The sequence below is a fragment of the Diabrotica virgifera genome, chromosome 10, assembly GCF_917563875.1.
Source record: "Diabrotica virgifera virgifera chromosome 10, PGI_DIABVI_V3a".
In the NCBI taxonomy this organism is placed as follows: domain Eukaryota; kingdom Metazoa; phylum Arthropoda; class Insecta; order Coleoptera; family Chrysomelidae; genus Diabrotica; species Diabrotica virgifera.
Window position 1 is genome coordinate 94,143,222 of NC_065452.1, and position 24,632 is coordinate 94,167,853.

A 24,632-nucleotide genomic window follows, 5' to 3' on the forward strand; every position below is an offset into this window, starting at 1 on the left:
GGACACATTCACAGTCTGATAAGAAATAGATTAACGTTCACTAATTCCAAGAAATTGGTACATATTTATGTTTCATTAAAGGGAGACTATCCTGATAAAAATAGTTATGACCTGGACGAGGAAGAAATTGTAGATATGGACGGGGAAAGTACAACTATTTGATGTATTATTGGTTAAATGTTTTCTTTGGTTAAAAATTAGCAAAACCGCAAAATGTTGTAATGTTTTTATTATGCAGTCTCTGCCAAAGCACGAAGAGATTCAACACTGTTTCAGTAATTATTATACTATAATTATTATAATAAAGAGTTAGTAAAATTTAAAAAAAAGTAAACGAAATGTTAGGAAACAAGGTAAGGTTTCAATGTACTGAGATATGTTTGATTGTGGTTTTGAATCTTACCTCGTTTACTGACGTTTAGGTTTACGTTTCTTTTTAATTTTTTTAAACCTTTCTGTAAATGTTACGAGTTTACGAGTAACGATAGAAAATTAAAAATCTATGAAAATTTGTTTTGCTGGTTTTTTCTGGTTTTGCATCTATATGGTAATATTTTAGATTCATTACATTGCATTACTCTATCATGAGGTTTGCACATAATAAATTGTCTCTATATGAATCTATTTAAAATTCATTTACACTTGAAAAACCTGCAATCAAACAATTATGGAATATCCTATTGTAACGGTCACGTTACGAAATTAGCTCTTTAATTATTATTATAATTATTTTTCCTCGGTCTCCATTTAAATTCTCTAATTTCTCGTATAGGACTACTGGGGTGACGTCATACCTCGGTGATGGAACGTACTCCACCTATCGAGAATGATTTCGTTTTCTGAGAGAATTTGACGTTTACCTTGGCGGAGAAACGCCTCTCGTTCTTTACTTGACTGTGAGCTGTGGTGTCGAATAGATATACCATATAGAATGGCGGATGATTTCCTCCAACTTATTTTATCACATAAGAAATTTAACGTAAAGTAAAAAGTTACCACCAGGGATTGTCTGGAGTGAGGAGACATGTGGGTGACAACTCCTGTTGGAGTATAAATAGGAATCATTCGGTGAGATCTACTTTTTCATAGTAATTTTTTTTGTATAGCCTTGGTTTTTGTGATGGAACCTTTGAGATATTAGGTTCATTGTTAAATTTCTTAGTCAACTCATTATTTGGATTTTATGTAGATTATTTCGATTATTGAATATTCATTCAAGGAAAATTATATATTAATATATTTTTTGGTTAGACATAACCAAACATATGCAATTCTCAATTAATATTAGAAATAATTATCATTTCTCTGTAGGTTTTAAATTATTCAACATCCAATATTTTATAAATTCAATATATTTTTACAGATATTTCCTCAAATAAATCATTTCAATGTCATTTGTCCATGTATTCACACTCAAAACAGTTCAAGGTTACCTGAGATTGGTTTTTGTTCCAGTTTTAATGGTCGGTTTTTCTATACTATTGCTTCTAAAAAGTTCCTCAATTATTTCTTCTTCCCTTTACTTTTTGCTCATGTTTAAAATGAGAAATAAAACTGGGAATGTTTTTTAGCCATTTGGGAGAAACCCTACCATGAAGTCATAGACCTTATTTGACCACCTAGAGAAACCACTACAGCCACAGTCAAGTCATCATGGGAATACGTCTTTTTGGGAACAAGCTATGGGAGCGTTCCAGCTCAATTTTCGTCTTGGCACCTGGGCCTACAGGAGTCATGGGGTCGCACCATCCTGGTGCATCATTTTCTAGGATGTAACCGCAACCTCGTTTGGGAACATTTAGTGAGGTGTTTTAGTAACTATTGGTTTTTTTTTATATTTCAGACTATCTGTTAAATACACTATGTTTTTTTTCCAGATTTAGGTTACCTCTGGTTTTTTTTTGACATATTTGTATATTAGATTATTTGGTTCCCAAACTTTGTATCTACGGTAACTTCTTGTGCACAGGAATAAGCCTAGAGAAAATTAGGTTTTTAATACTTTATTATTGCTTTGATATTGGTTTATGTAATTCGGGTAAATTTATTTTGTAATATTACTAGCTTGTTTCCCAAATATTTTACTGTTATTCGCTTTATTCCGTTTGTTCGGTTAATTTAGGTCATCGTCGGTATTTATCTCAACTTCATTTCTACTTTATTCATTGTATATCTAACTTTGCTTAATTCATTTAGTATTTTCCCTTAGTTAGGCTCATGCCTATTTACATATATTTATTTATATTACTTTTAATATTCATCGGTTTTCCTTTAGTTGTACGTAGCAGGCGTACTATAACCATTTGGTAGAAGACTTATGTAATTTTGTACCCTATATGTTAGTGAAAGGTATTTATACCTGTAATTTTGTAACAGGTAACATTGTTGTTATCTTAGGTTGAACATAACTTTTGCAAACTTTTGTCATGTTAGAGTCACATAATATGAACTTGTTTAACTCAGAGATTGTTAAAAATCTGGTAGTTCATTTTAATAAATGTTTATTTATTTTGTATATCATTTATTTTTTTATTACTCCTTTATGTTCATTATTACAGGTTTAATATATTTAATATTTGACAGCAGTGTAAGATACCTGGGAGAATGATCGAAGATCATTTTCATGGCGCCCATGATTAGTTAGTTTTATTTATTTTGTTCGTTTTTAGTCATTAGTCATCTCCATTCATTTTCAGTACATTATTCTTATTTTATTATTTCATCTTTTAGTCATCATTACTATCTATATAGAGCTACTGTTCTTCGACAGGCATGCAAACGAGCCGTATCCATCCTTGAGTGTCAAGTGGTTTTCTTGCATCTCTTGCTAGCCAACTCTATTCCGTTTGCCTCTGTCTCTTCCCACTCCTACTTCTATCCCTTCTAATTCCCCTTTCTTCAGTACTGCACTTTAGTAGTATTTTTTTTTATTTTTCCTATTGCGGCTTCTCAACGTAGAAGCCATCTCACCTTTCTCTTTTCATCCCAACTATTTAGTTACTTAGTCTTTTTTTTTTCCTTACTTCTGTTGGAGTACCTATATCTTTCTTTTTACTTTCACTCCAACAGAAGTTTTCTTATTTTTGTTACACTGGCTGCCCAATGCGTGGTGCCAACCGTTTATGGTTTTAAGACAGTAGTTCTTTTAGTTCATTTTTATTTTATTGGAATTTTTGTATTATTAACTTTTTGATATCTTTGTATACATGTTACTTCTGATTTATTTTTGGTCTTTAAAATTTTATTAATACTAAACAGGTAGACTTATACTGCTTTTGGTTTTGATTAGTTTATTTCGATACCTCATTTTTAGTTTTAGTGGTACAGCTCATATGTTAGTTTGGATTTTGTATTTTTATTGGAAACTTATTTATGTATTTAGATTGAGTATACATAACTGACATTAGGTTCTATTAGTTAAATTTTTAGTCCTTCTACCAATGGTAGTATGTTTGCACGTACAATTAATTATTGACTATATGCATATATTTTTTTTCTAGTGTGGTTATATTTTACACCTAACTAGAAATTATTTTCAGTATTTAGGTATTTTATTTAATTTATTGATTTGATTATTTATATATTTTGCTGGCATTTTGATTTGTTGGTGTGTCGCTAATATTTTCTCCATATGTATCTTTGTCTTAAACAAACTTTAGATTATATTTTATATTTGTTATTTTTGATATTTGGGTTGTTTGGTAAGACAGGCACACACCACAAAGCAATATCGGTCCACAACATTAGCTTCTATACATGATACGTTGAATTCGCATGGTTCGGATGATTATAGATCCAATTTTTTTTCATCCCATTTTTTTTTCTTTAATTGGTAGTGTTAAGATAATCATTATTGTATAGTAAAGTAGTTCCATTATCCATCTCATCTTCTAGTTTGTTAATGTTGATAATAATATTATATCAAGGTGGGTACCATAATATAATGCTTATATAAATCAGATGCTTTGGGTTGAGATTTAAATATAAATTTTTGTTAGCTAAGAAGCATTGATAATAGTCCTTATTTGTCTATTAAGTTTTAGAACAATACTCAGAAGAAGATTGACTTAACAGTGGTTGAGCCAATCTCTTCTTTGGTTTGCCTTTAGCTCAATTTTTATTGTTATATTTTAATCTAATGTTTTTAATCATCAGGTAGTGCAGGTACCTACATTACTCGATTTCATTTTTGGCTTTGTTGTCGATGACTTTTAATTTATTATTTATTAATTTAATTATTATGTAGTACTCTGGTTTATGAGCTTATCATTTTGTTGCATTATTAATGGTGCATTTTTCAATATGTAAGCTCAGACAAGTACGTTGGTTTAATATTGATATTTTGTATGGAACTATGGAACTTATCATAATGTACACTACTATATCTCAGTTTATGTGTTATATTTTGAATATTTGATTACTTACTATTTTTTTTATATTATTTCTATATCTTGTTCTTGGATTTGCCATAGTGGAAAGATGTTGTGGTTTATAATTTGTTATTGGGTTACTCTATTAACATTTGTCTCCAATATCTTAAACACTTTATAATAATTTATATCCTTATATCCTACACACTATGATTCTGGAATTAGTTTGGAAGTTTGAGGTATGTACGGATTCTTAAGTCTCTAAGTCTGAATGTATGCATGGTATGTGGTTGTATGCATAATGTATGTATGTATGGATGATGTATGTAGGTATGGATAATGTATGTATGTATGAATGAGATAGGTATGTATGGATGATGTATGTATTGATTTCTTCTTTTGGACTAGTTTGTCATTACTCTGTTGATACTCTGATTTGTGAATGCGTGGGTTCGAGGTTGTTGCTCAGCAACTGATCACTGCTGTTCGATTGACTTCGTGATCTATGTCTTTCATGGCTGAGTACGCAGATGTTTTTTTTCATCATAATATTTCTGGTCAGGAAATGTTGGCCACATTTCCTAACCATTCTTCTGTAATTAGTCCAATTATTCCAGTTACATTTTTACCATTAGATAGGGAAGTATTTAGTTCATATTAGGTCTTTTACTTCATAGTATGTTTGTACTTTGAGTTGATGAATAAACAGGGATAAATATCTTGCGCACTTGTTTATAAATCAATGCTTAGGCCATCCCTATACATAGTAGGTTCGTTAAGTCAGTATTTGGAGTGTTTAGACAGATGAGTTGTTCATTTGAGTATATTCCCACTTCTTTCCTTAGGCATTAGTTTTGTTATTTAGATTTTGAAACATTTCCTGAATAATTCCATGTATGTGAGAACGCATGAATCTGCAGTTTTATTTAAAACTTGTTGCTCGTTCTCATCAATTTTTTTTTCTTATCACTTATCCTATTTTTTTTCCTATCACCTATCACATATTTTTTTTCCTATCACGTATCATAGTGTCATATAACTTATGAGTTCATCATTTATTTTTTTTCCTTTCTTACTTATTCTTATATTATTAGTACTTTATCCGTGTCTGGTTATTCTCATACATCTGTTGTAGCAACATGCTATAGTTCGCGAATACCAGCATGAATTAAGTTATGTAGTTTCTATAATATTTTAGTCAATACACTGTAGGTATTTATCTTACCATTGATTTAGTTAGGTTACATCTCTGTTACTTAGTCTGTTAGCAATATTTATTCTGACTTATTTTGATTACTTAGTTTGGATAGGTTCATATTACCGGATGAGGGTGTATGTAGACCCAATTTATTTATTTTGTTCAGTATTAGTTACCATTGGATCCAATAATTTAGTATATTTAGTATTAGTAAGAATTGGTCCATAAATTTGCCTGATCGTTCTTCTTTGGATATACTCCTATATAAATCTGGTGTCCATTGATAGTCCGATTCTGGATAAGTGTCCGATTCTTCATTTATTTTGTGTATTTGGTTGGATAGGTTCGTATTACCGGATGTGGGTGTACGTAGACCTGATCTGTTTATGTGATTTAGTATTGGTGTGAATTGGTCCATAAATTTGCCTGGTCGTTCTTCTTTGGATATGCCTTTTATGAATCTGGTGTCCACTGATGGTTCGACTTTGGATTACGTGTCCGATTCCACATTTATTTTGGTTATTGAGTTTTGGATTCCTTTGGTATGTTTATTATTGCTATTATTTGGCATTAGTGAGAGTTGTTCCATAAATCTTCCTGATTGTTCTTCTCTGGATATACTATTATGAATCTGGTGTCCATTGTTAGTTCAATTTTGGATTAAGTGTTCAATTCTTTACTTATTTTAGTTACTGATTTTTTTATTCACTTTGGTACATTTACTTTTGATATGGTTCGAATTGGCTCACACCTTTCCTGGTTGTTCCGTCCTTGGATATATCCTTTATAAATCTGATGTCCATGGATAGCTCAATTTTGGTTTTAGTGCCCAATTCGACACTTAGTTATTATTATGAACTTTAGTACAATATTTAGTTTGTTTGGTTTTTGAAGCAATATTAATATTGGTAACAGAGAGTAACATAGTAACATTTTAGTATGAATTTGAGTCATATATTTATTTTTACTTGATCATTAGTTTATATTTAGAAGTATTCTTGCGAATCAACGTGGATTGTTAGACTATTGTAAATTTAGTCGTTAATATTTTGAAGTTTAGAAAAAAAATTTTATGGATAAAATTTTTTTTCCCGAGTAGAAGGGGATTGTAACGGTCACGTTACGAAATTAGCTCTTTAATTATTATTATAATTATTTTTCCTCGGTCTCCATTTAAATTCTCTAATTTCTCGTATAGGACTACTGGGGTGACGTCATACCTCGGTGATGGAACGTACTCCACCTATCGAGAATGATTTCGTTTTCTGAGAGAATTTGACGTTTACCTTGGCGGAGAAACGCCTCTCGTTCTTTACTTGACTGTGAGCTGTGGTGTCGAATAGATATACCATATAGAATGGCGGATGATTTCCTCCAACTTATTTTATCACATAAGAAATTTAACGTAAAGTAAAAAGTTACCACCAGGGATTGTCTGGAGTGAGGAGACATGTGGGTGACAACTCCTGTTGGAGTATAAATAGGAATCATTCGGTGAGATCTACTTTTTCATAGTAATTCTAACTTTGCTTAATTCATTTAGTATTTTCCCTTAGTTAGGCTCATGCCTATTTACATATATTTATTTATATTACTTTTAATATTCATCGGTTTTCCTTTAGTTGTACGTAGCAGGCGTACTATAACCATTTGGTAGAAGACTTATGTAATTTTGTACCCTATATGTTAGTGAAAGGTATTTATACCTGTAATTTTGTAACAGGTAACATTGTTGTTATCTTAGGTTGAACATAACTTTTGCAAACTTTTGTCATGTTAGAGTCACATAATATGAACTTGTTTAACTCAGAGATTGTTAAAAATCTGGTAGTTCATTTTAATAAATGTTTATTTATTTTGTATATCATTTATTTTTTTATTACTCCTTTATGTTCATTATTACAGGTTTAATATATTTAATATTTGACAGCAGTGTAAGATACCTGGGAGAATGATCGAAGATCATTTTCATGGCGCCCATGATTAGTTAGTTTTATTTATTTTGTTCGTTTTTAGTCATTAGTCATCTCCATTCATTTTCAGTACATTATTCTTATTTTATTATTTCATCTTTTAGTCATCATTACTATCTATATAGAGCTACTGTTCTTCGACAGGCATGCAAACGAGCCGTATCCATCCTTGAGTGTCAAGTGGTTTTCTTGCATCTCTTGCTAGCCAACTCTATTCCGTTTGCCTCTGTCTCTTCCCACTCCTACTTCTATCCCTTCTAATTCCCCTTTCTTCAGTACTGCACTTTAGTAGTATTTTTTTTTATTTTTCCTATTGCGGCTTCTCAACGTAGAAGCCATCTCACCTTTCTCTTTTCATCCCAACTATTTAGTTACTTAGTCTTTTTTTTTCCTTACTTCTGTTGGAGTACCTATATCTTTCTTTTTACTTTCACTCCAACAGAAGTTTTCTTATTTTTGTTACACTATGAATTTGACAATCGCAAGTTAATAGTGAGGTTAAAAGTTTCAAAAGTTTGAGATTATTTGGTCTCTTTGCAACTTGTTGAAACATTAATGCATACTTTTTCAATAAGTCAGCGCAGCCAGATTAACCTAAAATTTCAAATTAGTGCGCACGGAACGTCATTCTGATCGTTTGCTAATTGTCGACATACTCGACATTGTCGACATTGGCAACAACTTTAAATCACTCGACATCGACATGATTGTCGACATGTCGACAATCGAATTGTCGACATGACATTATCGACACCGCCCATCCCTGTGCATATGACGCCGCATTAATCTCCGAGACAGAAGACGATCTCCAAAGATTAACACACATCTTCAATACAACAGCTAAGAAATACAATATGATAATATCAGCAGAAAAAAAAAATATGAAAAAAATATTTTTAAGAAACGCTTTTCTTTAGTTACTTAAGAAGTTTTCTTTAGTTACTTTAAGCAAAAAATAAAAAAGTTGAAAAATCCAACACATTCGTCAAAGAAAAGCGTGGCGCGTCTTCACCGAATATACAGTTTTCGCACCACGCTTTTCTTTAACGAATGTGTTAGATTTTATAATTTTTTTTATTTTTGCTTTTTAGTTGATTTTTTTTATAATATGTTTAATTTTAGTCACTCGAACTAAAGAAAAGCGTTTCTTAAAAATATTTTTTCATATTTTTTTATTTTTTAATTTTCAGTCTTACACTTTTCAAACATTAAAATATATCGTCATGTTTATTAAAATATGTATAAAAGATAATATGATGTACAAACATGAAAAGTAGTCGGAATTGGCAAAAAATTTGAAACTTTATTGTTTATTTATGAAGTATAACGTAAACAATTAACGTAAAAAGTGAAATTATGTATAGTTCATATAATTATCTACAATCTGTAAAAGTTTCAAGTTTCTTCATTGTAAAAAACACGAGAATTTAAGCATTTTCCGTTAAAACCGCTTTCTATTTAAACAATTAATAAACAAAAAAAATGTTTATTGACTATTTGTGTATTGTTCCCGCGAATGCATATGTCTGCAAATTTAGTCATTTGCATTGAAGAAAATGCAGTCAAATTATCGTCCAAAGATTTGACCCAAACGATTGAACTAAAGAAAAGCGTGTAATTAATTAATATGACAAAACGAATTCTAATGTTAATTGTAGCACAAAACGTCTCTACCGGTGGGTTTCTAAGACTACGATAAAAACACGAAGTTTTTAAAGTCGAGTTTTGGTTGAAGTTTTCTTTCGTATCGTATTGAAATTTGACACGAATAAACGCCGATTTATATATAAACAAATATATGAGCGTTCAAAATTTCAAACTTTATTGTTTATTTATGAAGCATAACGTAAACAATTAACGTAAAAAGTGAAATTATGTATAGTTCATATCATTAGCTGCAATCCGTAAAAGTTTCAAATTTCTACATTGTAAAAAACAAGAGAATTTAGACATTTTCCATTAAAATCGTTTTTTTTTTTATTTAAACAATTAGTAAACATAAAAAAAAATTATTGACTATTCGTGTATTGTTCCCGCGAATCTATGTCTGCAAATTTTCAATCATTTGCATTGATGAAAGTCAGTCAAGTTAACGTGACGTACCTATGTATGACAACATCTAAATACCCACTACGATGTAAAATCGAAATTGGTGGGAAAATAATAAAGCAGGAAGCAAGGTTTGAATATCTGGGAATATATATAACCAGTTACGGAGATGTTGAAGAGAAAGTACGACAACAAAGCTTAAAAGCAAGTAAAGCGGCGGGATCTCTTAATGACACAATCTGGAAGAACAAACACCTAAGACAAGACACAAAAGCAAGAATCTATAAAGCAACAATTAGACCTATTGACGTACACGGCGGAGACAAGACCTGACACATCTAAAACGAGACGACTACTAGAAACAACAGAGATGAAGATACTTCGACGAATATTAGGAAAAAGTCTAAATGTATGCCAACATCTAAATACCCAGCAGAAGATCATGCAATGTAGAAGACATAAATGGATGGGTGAAAAAACGGACACAGGAGTGGAACGAACACATTAGTAGAATGGAAGAGGATAGGATAGTACGAATTGCACGAGATAAGTCACCAAATGGACGAAGAAGTATCACCATTTTTCACGAAGAAGTATTGGCAGCCCAAGAAAAAGATGGTGCGATAACTTAAACAATTTAGGAGGTTAATATTAAAGAAAAAACAGGCTTTAAAGCCTACATACAAGAAGGAAGAAGAAGAATATTTTACGTACGCAATTCACCTTCTAGATCATTATCATTCTTTTAATTAACAGTTTCCCATTCTTTAAATTCAAAATAAAGGCCTTAAGCTATATTTAATAGAATCTATGGAAATTAATAAATTAAAAAACAAAGGCATGAGATAAACATCTCCCCACTCTTTCAGCTATTCACTTATTCAGACTCTTTTAAGTGGAGGTACATAGTAAAATATGTCACTTGAGAAACGCACTCTGCCGAAACAGCTGTAGTAACTTTAACTCGACATCAACTAACAAATTTTGTGGAAGAAATTTCCATTCATCATCTGTATCATCCTCCAGCTTCTCGCGTCGATTGCTATACACAAGCCTGCTCCATACGCCTCCAGGAAATTCAATATTGCAGAATTTGTATACAGTTATTATCCGTTGTTGTCCATCGCGGTGGTGGTCTTCCCCGGCTTTTTAACCTTTGCGGGGTCTCCATTCCAATAACCTCTTAGTACATAATAAAATATATCTATCGTCCCTGAGTAGTGCTACATGTTATGTAAATCTACATTTTAGCCTTGAAAATTTTTTTCTGTCTTCCAGTCCCGTTCTTCTGCTAATTTCTTCGTTTTTAAAGTTTCATCATTTAGCCTAAAATATCCACTGCTGAGCATGGACCTCTTCCTCGTGTTTCCAACCCCGTCTATCTTGCGCAGCTATCATCCAGCTTTTATTTAGTCTTCTTAAATCGTCAGTCCATCGTGTAGATGGTCAATCGACGCTTCTCTTGTCTTCCCTTGGTCTCCATTTTAATAATCTCTTTGTCCATTGCTCATCTGTCTTTCTGGCTATGTGTTCTGCCCATCTCCATTTTAGTCTGCCTTGCGATGACGTCAGTTACCTTAGTTCTTCTGATATTTTTGTTTGTTATTTTGTCTCACAGAGTTATTCCTAACAATGATGGCTTCCTTCTTCTCTGTGTGAGTCTCAGTTTGTTAGCCGAGGGTTTTGTTAAGGTAAGTGTTTCTGTGAATATAATAAAAAGTGTGAAAAACACATGACAAACACACAATTCGGCTTCAGGGATGCATTAGGTAATCGAGAGGCACTTTTTGCAATACAAGTTCTCTTTCAAAGATGTAGAGACGTGAATTGTGATATATAGGTGTGTTTTGTTGATTACCAGAAAGCGTTCGATAGAATAAAACATGACGAACTGACGAAAATATTAAATTCAATTGGTCTAGAGTCTAGACAGCAGAGATCGCCGTATAATAATAAACAATATCTATTACGAACAAACTGCAATTGTTAGAGTAGGGGATCAGTTAACAGACGACATAAGGATAAAAAGAGGTGTGCGACAGGGATGTATATTGTCCCCATTATTGTTCAATACATATTCGGAGCACATTATGAACCTAGCGCTAACGGACATAGACGAGGGAATACTTATAAACGGAGAACGATTGAACAACATAAGATACGCTGATGACACTGTCATTTTTGCAGACAGTCTTGAAGGTCTGCAGACACTTGTCTCCAGGGTGGCAGAAGTGAGTAGGAGGTTTGGACTTGATTTTAGCATCAAAAAAACCAAATACATGGTTATAAGCAAAAATAGGACACCACCTGGTCAATTACTAGTTAACCAACAACCTATAATATTTATCACCAACTTTTGTTATTTGGGTGCAAACTTAAATGAACAGTGGGACCAATCGACGGAAATTAAGATAAGGATTGAGAAGGCAAGGTCAGCTTTCGTCAAAATGAAAAAAATCTTTAACAGCCACGATATAAAATTGGAAATAAAAGTTCGTTTATTAAAATGCTACGTATTCTCCGTTCTTTTATATGGCGTGGAGTCATGGACCTTAACTGAAGCATCACTGAAGAGACTCGAAGCATTTGAGATGTGGTGCTATAGACGCATGTTGAGGATTTCCTGGATAGACGGAGTTACCAACGAAGAAGTTCTACATAGAATGGGTAAAGAGCCCGAACTAGTCGTAACCATAAAACGTCGCAAACTGGAATACCTCGGCCATATAATGCGCAATGAACAACGATATGACCTACTTCGGACCATACTTCAAGGTAAAGTGCACGGGAAAAGAGGTCCAGGACGAAGAAGAATATCCTGGCTGCATAACCTGCGAAAATGGTTTAACTTAACCACTACCGGACTTTTCAGGGCAGCAGTCAACAAAGTCAGAATAGCCATGTTAGTGTCCAACATCCGTAACGGATAGGCACCATAAGAAGAACGGTTTCTGCACCGTATGCCAATACTGGGAGAACGCATTGATCAAGTATTTCTCTTCACGCATGTGGACAGCTCAGTTTGTGGTGTTGTTTCCTAATTTTATTGTTCCTACGATGACCAAGTTTCAAATCTGACCTCCATGGAGGCGGTTGGGGTAGTCGACATCGCTCCTGTTATGATCAACTAGATTTTAATTAAATCTAGAGGTGAATTCAGTTGTACACTATATGGGCTCATCGAAGAAAGATAAAGTCGCTTAGATAGAAAGTCAAGGCTGGTTTGGGACTATAAACATTCGCTTAAAAAACTAGCAGGAAACAAAAAGACAATTTAATAATATATACTCCAAGTCATAAGCAGATCAGGGACAATGGGGATGCTGACAAGTTGGCGAATCAAGGAGCAAACTCATATTTTCTATGCCTTGAATCCTTTTGTAAACTGACCAAAAGCAATAAAAGTGAATTTTGACTAACGTACGTGGAAAGAGGTAAGCTACAAAATAATCCATCTGTAACAGGCCCTCTTCCAGACACTGCTTTCGTAGATATCACCTTAAGAGGGCTGTGGCAGTCAGTGAGAACTATCGTGTCCACGAACATAAAAAAGAGATGGCAGAATATATCGCATCCCAACTTCATTAGTGCCATAACCCTGAAATCGCAAACTTTTCAGGAGAGCAAAAAAAGATGTAATGTCAACACTTCCTTAATTTTATCTGCAACTTCCTTATCTAAGTTAACCAAATTCTTCACTCCTGTTGATTACGTGTGTAGCTATCTAGTGCTAGTATTTAGCAAAATATGATAAAGCGCTATTGCTAAGGCACCCATATTAGTCTAGGCGCCAAATAGAGGTCACCGTGTCCTTTTCAATTCTGATGGACAAACTCAGTGCTTTCTTATGGATTTTTGGCTGCTGATTACGAATTTCGAGGGTGGAATTCGTTCCGAGTGGTCAAAAAATTGTTATAAACAATTTAATTGTTTATAAATTGTTTATAAGGCTCTGCTCATAAACTAAAAGGGATAAAAAAAATGTTTCGAATAAAATTTGTTCGTTGATAAAAAACAAAGAAAAAAACGTTTACTAAACTTAAATCTAACAATTAGAACTCAAGATATTGTAAAATTAGTGCACAATGCAAATTGCAAAATAAGTATTTTCGAAGCTTTATCGATCGTAACTCGGCTTCTGCGCATGCAAATGAGCCTTAGAAGGTCTCATTTTAAAGTTTAATGAATATGATTCCAAACAAAGTTTGTTAAATTACTTCGTCTTCATTTGTTTTAAAGTTATATCCGTTTGAAATTAAAATTTTCTAAAAAAAATTGTACATTCATTTGTTTATAAGGGTTTCAAGCAAATTTGAGCTGTAAATAGTTATATTTTAATTAACAATAATGATAGAAGAACTCAAAAGGAACATTTTGAGCTTAAGAAAATGTTCGTATGTTTATTTTTGGCCAAGATATCGTTATTTTAATAGCGCGCTCTGAGGCGCGAGATTGGCTCACCGCGTAAAGGTTCACGCGCTAACTTCTCGATGCAAATTATAATTTCTATGTATATATACGTTATCTTCATTTTTCATTTTTGAAGATCCTAATAAAATTTGATCATATAATTCTTATAATTAAATCATCATACTGTACCTCGCATCACCGTTCATTCTATTTACTTTGTTTTCTATTTTTTGTACTAAATGAGAAACAAACATTAAAAACTAATATTTCAGAAAAATAACTAAAAAGTAAGTTGATATTATTTATTAGCACTACATATTTTTACAAACATTATCTTTCATACATCTGCATCCAGATATACAGAGAATCTCAGCTTTTTTACATCTGCATAAGTTGTTAGAGCAATTTTTACAGTCACATAGTGGTCAAGTCTGTTCTTGTAGGCAGTAAAACTAAAACTTTCTGGGGCTTCAGAGTCTAATTATCTATATGACATCCATATAAAGTGGATCTAGTTCTTTTGCAACATCATCAAGGCACGTCAATTGTGTGTATGCCGCCACAACATAAATGCTCGTTTTATATGCAATGATGATGCTGTAAAAGAACTCGATCCATTTTTATATGGATATCACATATTGGCTCATTTGCATGCGTAGAAGCCGAGTTGCGATCGATAAAGCGTCGAAAAATACTTACATACTTGACTGTGAGCCGATTTTGCGCCTCATAGCGCGCCATTAAAATATGTCTTGACCAAAAATAAACTTACGAACATTTTAAAAAGCTCAAAATGTTCCTTTTCAGTTCTTCTATTATTATTGTTAATTAAAGTATAAATGTTTATAGCTCAAATTTACTTGAAACCCTTATAAACAAATTAATGTACAATTTTTTTAAGAAAATTTTAACTTCAAACGGGTATAACTTTAAAACAAATGAAGATAAAGTAATTTGACAAACTTTGTTTGGAAGCCTATTAACGATGCTTTAAAATGAGACCTTCTAAGGCTGATTTTGAAGCGTAGAAGTTAAGTTACGATCGAAAAAGCTTCGAAAAATACTTACTTTGCAATTTGAAATTTGCATTGTGCACTAATTTTACAATATCTTGAGTTCTAACTGTTGCATTTTAGTTTAGTAAACGTTTTTTTTTTTTCGTTTTTTATTAACGAACAAATTTTATTTCAAACATTATTTTTTATCTCTTTTAGTTTATGAGCCAGAGCCTTATAAACAATTTATAAACAATTAAATTGTTTATAACAATTTTTTGACCACTCGGATCGAAATCCACCCTCGAAATTCGTAATCAACAGCCAAAAATCCATAATAAACCGTTGAGTTTGTCCATCAGAATTGAAAAGGACACGGTGACCCCTCTGGCGCCTAGACTATATTAAAACTTCGATGCTTACGGCGTATCAACCTGCCATATTACAGGTTATGGCACTAGAGAAGTTTTACTTGAGTAATTTTTCTTGGCTAACAAATGCATTATCACATGTTAGGGCAATATTTAATAATGAACGGTATTTATCACACATCTACTCTCGACCACAGCGTAACTCAAACTGCCTTGTGATACGCTTACTAATGCAGAGAGAACTACAACCGTAACTGGAAATAACGACACAGGCGCACTATGAAGATTCGAAGATAACTAAATTAGATGACATTCTTCCACAATAAAGGCAACGTCTAAAGGAACGTGTTAGGCCAAAAAACAGATTTTCCATTTTTTAGGGTTATGGCACTATTGAAGTCGGGGTGCGATATATTATGCGACTGTATTTGTATTGTTTCGCCAAAGGCGGTTTCTAGAAATGATGAATCTTACAATTCGATACAAAAAAGGTCGATCGGATAGCTCAGTGCGACTAGCGGCTGACCCACACTTCACTTCGCCTTGAGGTATGTGAGTTCAAGCCCAGCCCAGGCCATCGGAAAAACAAACAGGCTAACGCGCCAGTATAAAATTCTAAATATGAATCTGGCGCTTAGACTGGAATATGCGGGCATCTGATCGACCTATGAGGGAGCAGTACGGCAAGGAATAAGGGCTTGCGGCTCGGTGATACTTCCGTATAGATCCCTACCGAAGGGAGTTGACGCCTAAGAACGGTGTAATACATAAATCTTACAATCTAGGACACAGAGACAGAGAGCATATTCTCTATTATCCTGATCAATTTCTCCGGAAGTATTCACAGTGTTGAATTCAAATATGCAATAGAATTATACATAAACATAATATTATAGATTAGAGTTATAAATTATTTTGTTAGGTCGAGGTGCAGAGAGGTTAAATAACCTATGCGGCCTTATTATAATTTACACAATCTACTATTTATACATATACATTTAAATTTTTAATATATTGCTATTAATAGATATAATTGATTGTATTTGTGTAATTGATTTTATTCTATCCGTTGTCTTTTCTATATAATTAATATTTAATTTTTTTATCTAATTATTTTATTAGAATTTGTTTGCATGTAATTGGTAGTTTGTCTGATAATAGATTTAGTACACGTAATTATTTTTATTGTACTATTTCCGTTATGTCCGACTGAACTTGTATTTCTTTTTCAAAAAATTAATTCCTACAGAAATCTAAATTTGTCTTCAGCACAACAAATCATACAACTAAATCATCAACTAAATAAACTACACATACAAAATATACAGGGTGAGGCAGATACACGGCCTATTAGAAATATCTCGAGAACTAAAGGCAACAGTATCATGAAAATTGGAATGAAGGGGGTTTGAAGAGTGATCTATTTAATGAAAATATTTTCATCTATTTTCTGCTTCCGGTTATACCGGAAGTTGCTTATAACTTCGTTTTTTTAAATGGGACACCCTCTATATTTTTTCATTTGAGGATTCTCCTCGATAGCTTCTTTCGTAAAATATGAGGTTCTGTAATGTTATATTGAGTAGTTTAAAAAATATTTACTTTTTTTTTTAATTTCGTAGCAATATTCAGAACCTGTAGAATTGTTGTAGTTTGACATCAAAAATTCTGTTTATGTTCTAATGATTTTTAATATAGTCTACTATTGTTAAGAATTGTTAGTATAGCTAATTTTTTAATTTTAGTAAGTATGCAGGGTTGGTTGAAACTCGGAATGAATATTTTCTGAGTTTTCTTAAATGAAATAATGAAATACCCTGTATGTTAGTATTGTAATGAAATGCTATTTTATGGTCCTTTTTTATTTCTTAAGCATTCCCTATACCTAACTGCTTTAATTTGTGAGTTATTGGTTATTCGAGCCAAACATTAATTGCTACAAAAAATAAGTGAATTTAATTAGGTTGGCCGTGAAAATATTCAATCACAAATAATTTTTCGGAAATAAATACATATTAATCTAGACTGATCCTTAAAATTACCAATAATGGTTGAGCTATCAAGATTAACAATTAAGCACAAAGTAAAGCAGTTAGGTATAGGGAATGCTTAAGAAATAAAAAGTACCATAAAATATAATTTCATTACAATACTAAAATACAGGGTGTTCCATTTAAGAAAACGCAGAAAATACTCATTCCGTGTTTCGACCAACACTGTATACTAAAATTTAACATTTAGATATACTAATAATTTTTGACAATAGTAGACTATATTAAAAATCATTTGAACATAAATAGAGTTTTTGATGTCAAACTACTACAATTCTACAGTGTGTGAAAATTTCTACGAATTTAATAAAAAAACAATTACCTTTTAAACTACCCTATATAACATTACAAGACCTCATATTTACGAAAGAATATATCGAGGAGAATACAAAAATGTAAAAATATACAGGGTATCCTATTTAAAAAAACGAAGTTATAAGCAACTTCCGCTATAACCGGAAATAGCAGATAGACGAAAATATTTTCATTAAATAGATCACTCTTCATAACCCGCTCATTCCATTTTTTATGATTCTGTTGTCTTTAGTTCTCGAGATATTTCTAATAGGCCGTTTATTTACCTCACCCTATACAGGGTGTCCCAGACTAATTTACCCAGGCTATATCTCTTAAACGAATAGAGATTTTCGAATGGGACAAAAACTGATCTATTCCATTTGTAATACACTATAATATGGCGTAGAAAAAATCATCCCCTAAATATTCATCCCTTAGTTACAACCCCAACTTTAATTTTTTTAATAGCACCCTGTACATTTTTTTATAGTTTTGGATGTGGTCTTCGATCGTCTATTCAACACATTTTTTAAAAATAAATCGGTTCGTAAATAATAATCAAGAAAATATCAGTTTATTTTTGTTAATTATGTGTCCCAGACTAATTTATCCAGGCTATATTTCTTAAACGAATAAAGATTTTCGAATGGGACAAAAACTGATCTATTTCATTTGTAATACACATTAATATGGTGTAGAAAAAAATTATCCCCTACATATTCATCCCTTAGTTAAAGGGTGCTATTAAAAAAAATTAGGGGTTGTAACTAGGGGACGATTTTACGCCATATTAAAGTGTATTACAAATGGAATAGATTAGTTTTTGTCCCATTCGAAAATATTTATTCGTTTAAGAAATATAGCCTGGAAAAATTAGTCTGGGACACATAATTATTAGAAATAAACTGTTATTTTTCTTGATTACTTACTAACCGATTTTATTTTTAAACAATGTGTTGAATAGACGATTGAAGACCACATCCAAGACTATAAAAAATGTACAGGGTGCTATTAAAAAAATTAAAGTTAGGGGTTGTAACTAAGGGATGAATATTTTGGGGATGATTTTTTCTACGCCATATTACAGTGTATTACAAATGGAATAGATCAGTTTTTGTTTCATTCGAAAATCTCTATTCGTTTGAGATATAGAGTGGGTAAATTAGTCTGGGACACCCTGTATAGCTTACTACATAGCTTAAAAACTAAATTGTCAGATTAAGGATCAGCATAAAGCCATCCAAATTTAAAGAAATATTTTCTACGAGAAAATTAATTAGAACTTTATTATTAACTGTATCTTTACTAAAAACGAGTTGCTGATTGTTGTTGAACGTATTATTAAATAACATGTTTACAAAATGGCACAAAAATCAGCTACTATGACCAAATAATGCATCAAGTATTGTGCAAAATAATTTAAAATGCGGTTTCGCTAATCCGCAACACCGAGCTTCTCAGCATCCTGTGTTGCCCCGTCTATCCACCTCAGCTTGATCTACCCCGACATCCCCAACATCTCGTTCCCACCGCCCGCACCCACCCGTTGCATTGGTAGAATATTTTTTATCATGTTTGATTCCGGAGCTCGGACTGCATACCCTGACCACTGAAGACGGTTTCGTTTGTTTGTAATGGTAATATTTTTTCCACTAAACTTATGCTTATGTATATGTAGTATATAGTCTGCAGTTTAAAGTTATATCTATGCATCCATCCACATTTCGTTTTCACACACTGCTCCAAATATCTTGTTTGAAAAGTAACTTTCTTTCAAAAATCAGCAGAGAGGATTCCTCTGTTTTGGTTAGGGACCATGCCTCTGATTCATATGTGAGAATCGGTACTATCAGTGTTATAATGAGTTTTTTGAGACAGGCGTTTGTTAGCTAAGTACTTTGATAGACCCAGATAATTCCTATTTGCAATTATAAATCTCCTTTTTATTTTCCCTCATATGTTAGAATTCGCTTTAAAGTTTTGGTCTGCGTCCTCATTTCGTTTGTATTAGTCGGCATGGATTTGGTTTTATTTTGACCCATATATTTATGTAATCTCATTCATTCTGTTGCTGCTATTAGCTAGGTTAGGATTTCCGTGGTTCTCGCTCTAGTTCTAGTGTGTACTAGTCCTGTCGCCAGGGGGGGTACAACGGCCTCCTTTATTCAGATGGACGTACCCAAATTTTTGTTATGTATTTTGACCAGTAGAACACGAATTTTTTGTGTGAACCCTAATGTCGATAAGATTTTTATTAACAAAGAACTTGAGAAATTATATAACAGCAATTTTTCGCAAAACAAAACTTTGTATTTTTTGGGTCATTCTAAGCAAAAAATGTTCTTACAAGCTTTTTCGTAGGATGCATAGTTTTCGAGATAAACGCGGTTGAATTTTCAAAAAATCGAAAAATTGCACTACTTGAACCCTAATAATTTTGATAAAAAAATAAAATAGCAATTCTGCTTACCGCATTTAAAAGTTCAAGTCAAATTATACCGTTTTTGATTATCTTCATTCCTAAAAATTAATTTTATTGTTAAACACAGCTATAAACACATTGTGCTTGAGTGATGTTTTCAATGCATCTCCCATATAAAATCGAACGAGTAGGCGCGCCTACAAACAGGCAATTTCTACGTAGCATGCATTAAAACACTATTTGTTTATAGCTTGGTTTGACAATAAAAAAATAATTTTTAGCCAAGCAATTTGACTTGAACTTTCAAATACGGTACGCAGAATTGCTATTTTATTTTTTAATCAAAAGTAATTCGGGTTCAAAAATTGCAAATTGTCGATTTTTTGAAAATTCAACCGCGTTTATCTCAAAAACTATAGTAGGGGAGCGCATTATGCTAAATGTGCAGTCACTCGAGCGCTTTGGGGACCTATTGGGTTGTGAAGAGTAGGTCCTAAGACCAAAAAAGTTAAGTAAAGTTTTCCATTTTAGTGGGCTCTTGCCAATTTTTAATTTAATTTTCTATTTCCAACAATCGTTTTTTCCGATTATAGCGCCATCGATCCCTATTTTTACGTAAAGAATCCAAATCTGGAATAAAAATTTGGGTCTCCTATTTAAGATTTTATGTAACCCCCACCTCACCTCCGTGAGGGGTCGTGTTTGGTACCATTCGATAGATTTTTCAAAAATATTGATTAAGTGTATTTTGCAGTTTTTCGTTCTAATGTTTATTTTGCGAAATATCGCGGGATTTGTAATTAAAATTTTAAATTTACCCCCCACCCCTCTCCGTGGGGGGTCATGTTTGGTATCATTCGATAAATTTTTGAAAAATATTGAACACGTATTTTTTAGTTTTCCGATCTAACGTTCATTTCGCGAATTATTCGCTTAGATTTTAGATTTTTGAAATATACACTGTTTTGCATGTCCTTAACTTAGCTTATCTTAATCTGACAATTTCGAGTATTTTCAAAATACATAAAAAACGTAAGTCCATCTGAATAAAGGAGACCGTTGTACCCCCCTGGCGACAGCACTAAGGGAGTGATATATAAAACTAAAATAATTTCATCGATTTAGTCTACTGTTCACAAAAATACAAATTGATAGTCTTATAAATCCGGTGAATGTAATCAGTTTGGTTCCAGGTGGCAAGTGTTCAGTTTAAAATTTTTCGGATTCGATGGCTTACCTAATTGATACTATGTGGTTTTGCCAATTTATCAACAATATCTAATACTTTTACTAACTACAATAATTATAAAATAATAAAAAAAATACTACCCGTCACAAATTAATTGAAACATCATCCAATCAGTGAGAAACATTTATTTATCTAATAAAATGGACCAGGAGCTAGCAACGTCGGCAAAAAAAAGTATTTTAAGACAACTGGTTCTTTAATATATTATTTCCTCTGCTTCCTCGAACACCGTGCCGGCCATCTGGCTACTGATACAGGTTGCGTTCATTACTGCGCAGCACACCTGTACAGGTAAATATATATCGAATTTAAAATTATTTTAAGAGGACAAATTTGTTTGTCATTACTTTTTAAACATTATTAGAAATAAGAATTATAATTGTCAGACATTTCTGGGGTTTAAAAAGTAATAACAAAAAAAAATTTCGGCTTAAACTAATTTGAAATTCAAAATACAGGGTGATTGATTAGTGCGATAAAACTCAGTAGATCCGCTACAGTAATAGATAGCAATAAAAGTTAATAACAAAAATTTTAGCCAACTTTGAGCTTCACTTTACAAAATTAGAATGTTACAGGGTGTTCGATAACATAGTGGCAGACCAAATTTATGTTTTTTAAATGGTACACCCTATATTTTATTTTACATTCGAAATCCTCTTAACTTCCTTATCACAAAAATATAAAGGTTTGTTATGTTATATAGGGCTTTTATAAAGTTATAACCAATTTTTTATGAAAATAGTAACAAACAAGTTCAGCTACCTGTATAAATAAAAATAAGCACAACAGCAATGGTTTGTTTGTGCAATATTTTTTGTTGATTGTGAAAATTTTTAAGAATTGTTGATATTGCTAATTTTTTTTAAATCGAATACAGGGTGAGTCAAAACGCAAGTACATTCTTTTCTCAGAAATTTTAAATGGAAAACCCTGTATTTTATATCACCATCGAAAAGTACCATTAGCGTACTTTAATTTTTGTAATATTCCCTATGTCTAAATTTGTTAGTTTTCGAGATATTTTCATTTTTCAGAGCAAGTTATTAATTAGGGTGTTCTATTTAAATTTCCTGAAAAAATAATGTACTTGCGTATTGACTCAGCCTGTATTCGATATAAAGAAAATTAGCAATATCAACCATTTTTATAAATTTTGACAATCAACAAAAAATATAGCACCAATAAACCATTGCTGTTGTACTTATTTTTATTTATACAGGAAGCTAAACTTATTACGATTTTCATAGAACATTGGTTATAACTTTGTAAATACCCTGTGTAACATAACAAACCTTTATATTTTTGTGATAAGGAAGTTAAGAAGATTTCGAATATAACATAATATAATATAGGGTGTTCTATTTAAAAAAACAAAATTTTGGTCTGCCACTATGTTAACGAACACCCTGTAACATTCTAACTAATTTTGTAATGTTGAAGCTCAAAGCTGGCTACAATTTTTGCTATTAACTTCTATTGCTATGTATTACTATAGCGGATCTGCTAAGCTTTATCACACTAATCACTCACCCTGATTTTGTATTTACCTGTACAGGTGTGCTGCGCAGTAATGAACGCAACCTTTATCAGCAGCCAGATGGCCGGTACGGTGTTCGAGGAAGCATAGGGAACAATATATTAAAGAATCAGCTGTCTTAAAATACTTTCTCGAAAACGAAGACTTTCTCTTAGACCAAAATATCTTGTATAATTTTTGTCCGGAAATTATATTATCAAAAATGTGCATTGAACAAATAATTTATAACATTAGTTGAGTGATTTAATTGAATTACTTTTTAAAATGTTTCGTGGAAAGTGTTTACTTACCGATTTACAAAATTTCATTATTGCGACCCATAACAAAGGACTCTTTAAATACAAAATTGCTCAAAATTTAATTATATTCAGGGAACTGTGAGAAATATAATTTCACAATTTAAAAAACGGGAAATGTTGAAAAAAAATTTAAAACTGGTCGTACTTTAAAGATTATCAAAAAAGATGAGCAATTTCACAAGACACTTGTTTGCGATATGAACTTCAAAATGGGATATGGGCTCTGCAAGGTAAGTTTTTACAAGCAACACTTATCTAATATTAAACTAAACAATCAAACTTATCACCTCACTTTACACAAAGTAAAAACCACTTCTTGCAAACTTCTTACAAAGAAATAAAAAAGAAACTGATTTTTAAGGCGACGGAGCACCAAAACTGGGTTCAATATCAATGGGAATCAGCTATTTGGGTTCTGTAACTTTGAGTATATTTCAGTTCAATGTGATAAATCTAAGTTTGAGGTCTGTGTTAAGCACTAGACGAAGTAGATTTTTCGAATGCTAAGTGAAGAATGTCACAAACATTGCCTCAAAAAACGTTAACTTCTCGGCATCTGTGATGGTCTGGGCTGTATGTCCTCTAAAGGAGTTGGACATCTGCTTTTATTGATGGCACTGTTAGTGCTGCGAGGTACAAAAGTATTTGACAATAATCATTATTGCCTTCCAATATTGAAATTAAACTGCTATACTAAAATCACAATAAAGATGCACTAGAAATAAATAAACCAAAACACGTTGAATGTTACTATGAGCACTCCCGAATCATAATTTACAATGTATAAACTTTGTAAATCATGAATTGGGAGTGCTCCTCGTAACGTTCAACGTCTCTTGGTTTGTTTATTTCTAGTACATATTTATTGTGATTTTAGTATAGATTGGATGATTTATATCTCAACAAGAGGGCGCATCCCACCATACAGCGAAATCCCTCTAAGCCAGCGGTTTCCAAACTTTTTTAGCTTGAGGCACACTAACTTAAAAACTGGTTCAGCCACGGCACACTTGGGTAAATAATCTCTATAATGATAGTGAGTATAATCAAATTTCGCGGCACACCTACAGGGACTTCAGGGCACACCAGTGTGCCGCGGCACATTGGTTGGGAACCTCTGCTCTAAGCAGTCCTGATATATCTCCTATCAGGATTCTATGACATCAGAGTAAAAAATAATTTCAACCTGTACCAGTTGACACAATTCCTGAATTAAAAGGGATAGGGAAATTTGGAGTAATTTCCAACCAGATTACTGCCAAATATCCCTAGATACTATACCTACCAAACAAAATTAATGCCATGAAACCACCATCTACTTCTTAAGGGATATCTAAGATGACACATTTGACAAGACTAAATTTGCATTCAAAGAGGTGTCAGAGAGGGTTGTGTGTTATCCCCAACT

The 24,632-nt window shown here is 32.4% G+C and overlaps 1 protein-coding gene and 1 long non-coding RNA gene across 2 annotated transcripts in view; one reads left to right on the plus strand and one right to left on the minus strand.

Annotated features, from left to right (window-relative positions):
- Positions 1 to 24,632, minus strand: part of LOC114333324 (forkhead box protein P1) — a 1,033,408-nt gene that overhangs the window by 937,524 nt on the left and 71,252 nt on the right. The window lies entirely within an intron of this gene.
- On the plus strand, positions 688 to 2,515 carry LOC126878513 (uncharacterized). The gene is made up of 2 exons (XR_007695686.1): positions 688 to 1,068; positions 1,572 to 2,515. It is a non-coding gene; the product is annotated as an uncharacterized LOC126878513 (long non-coding RNA).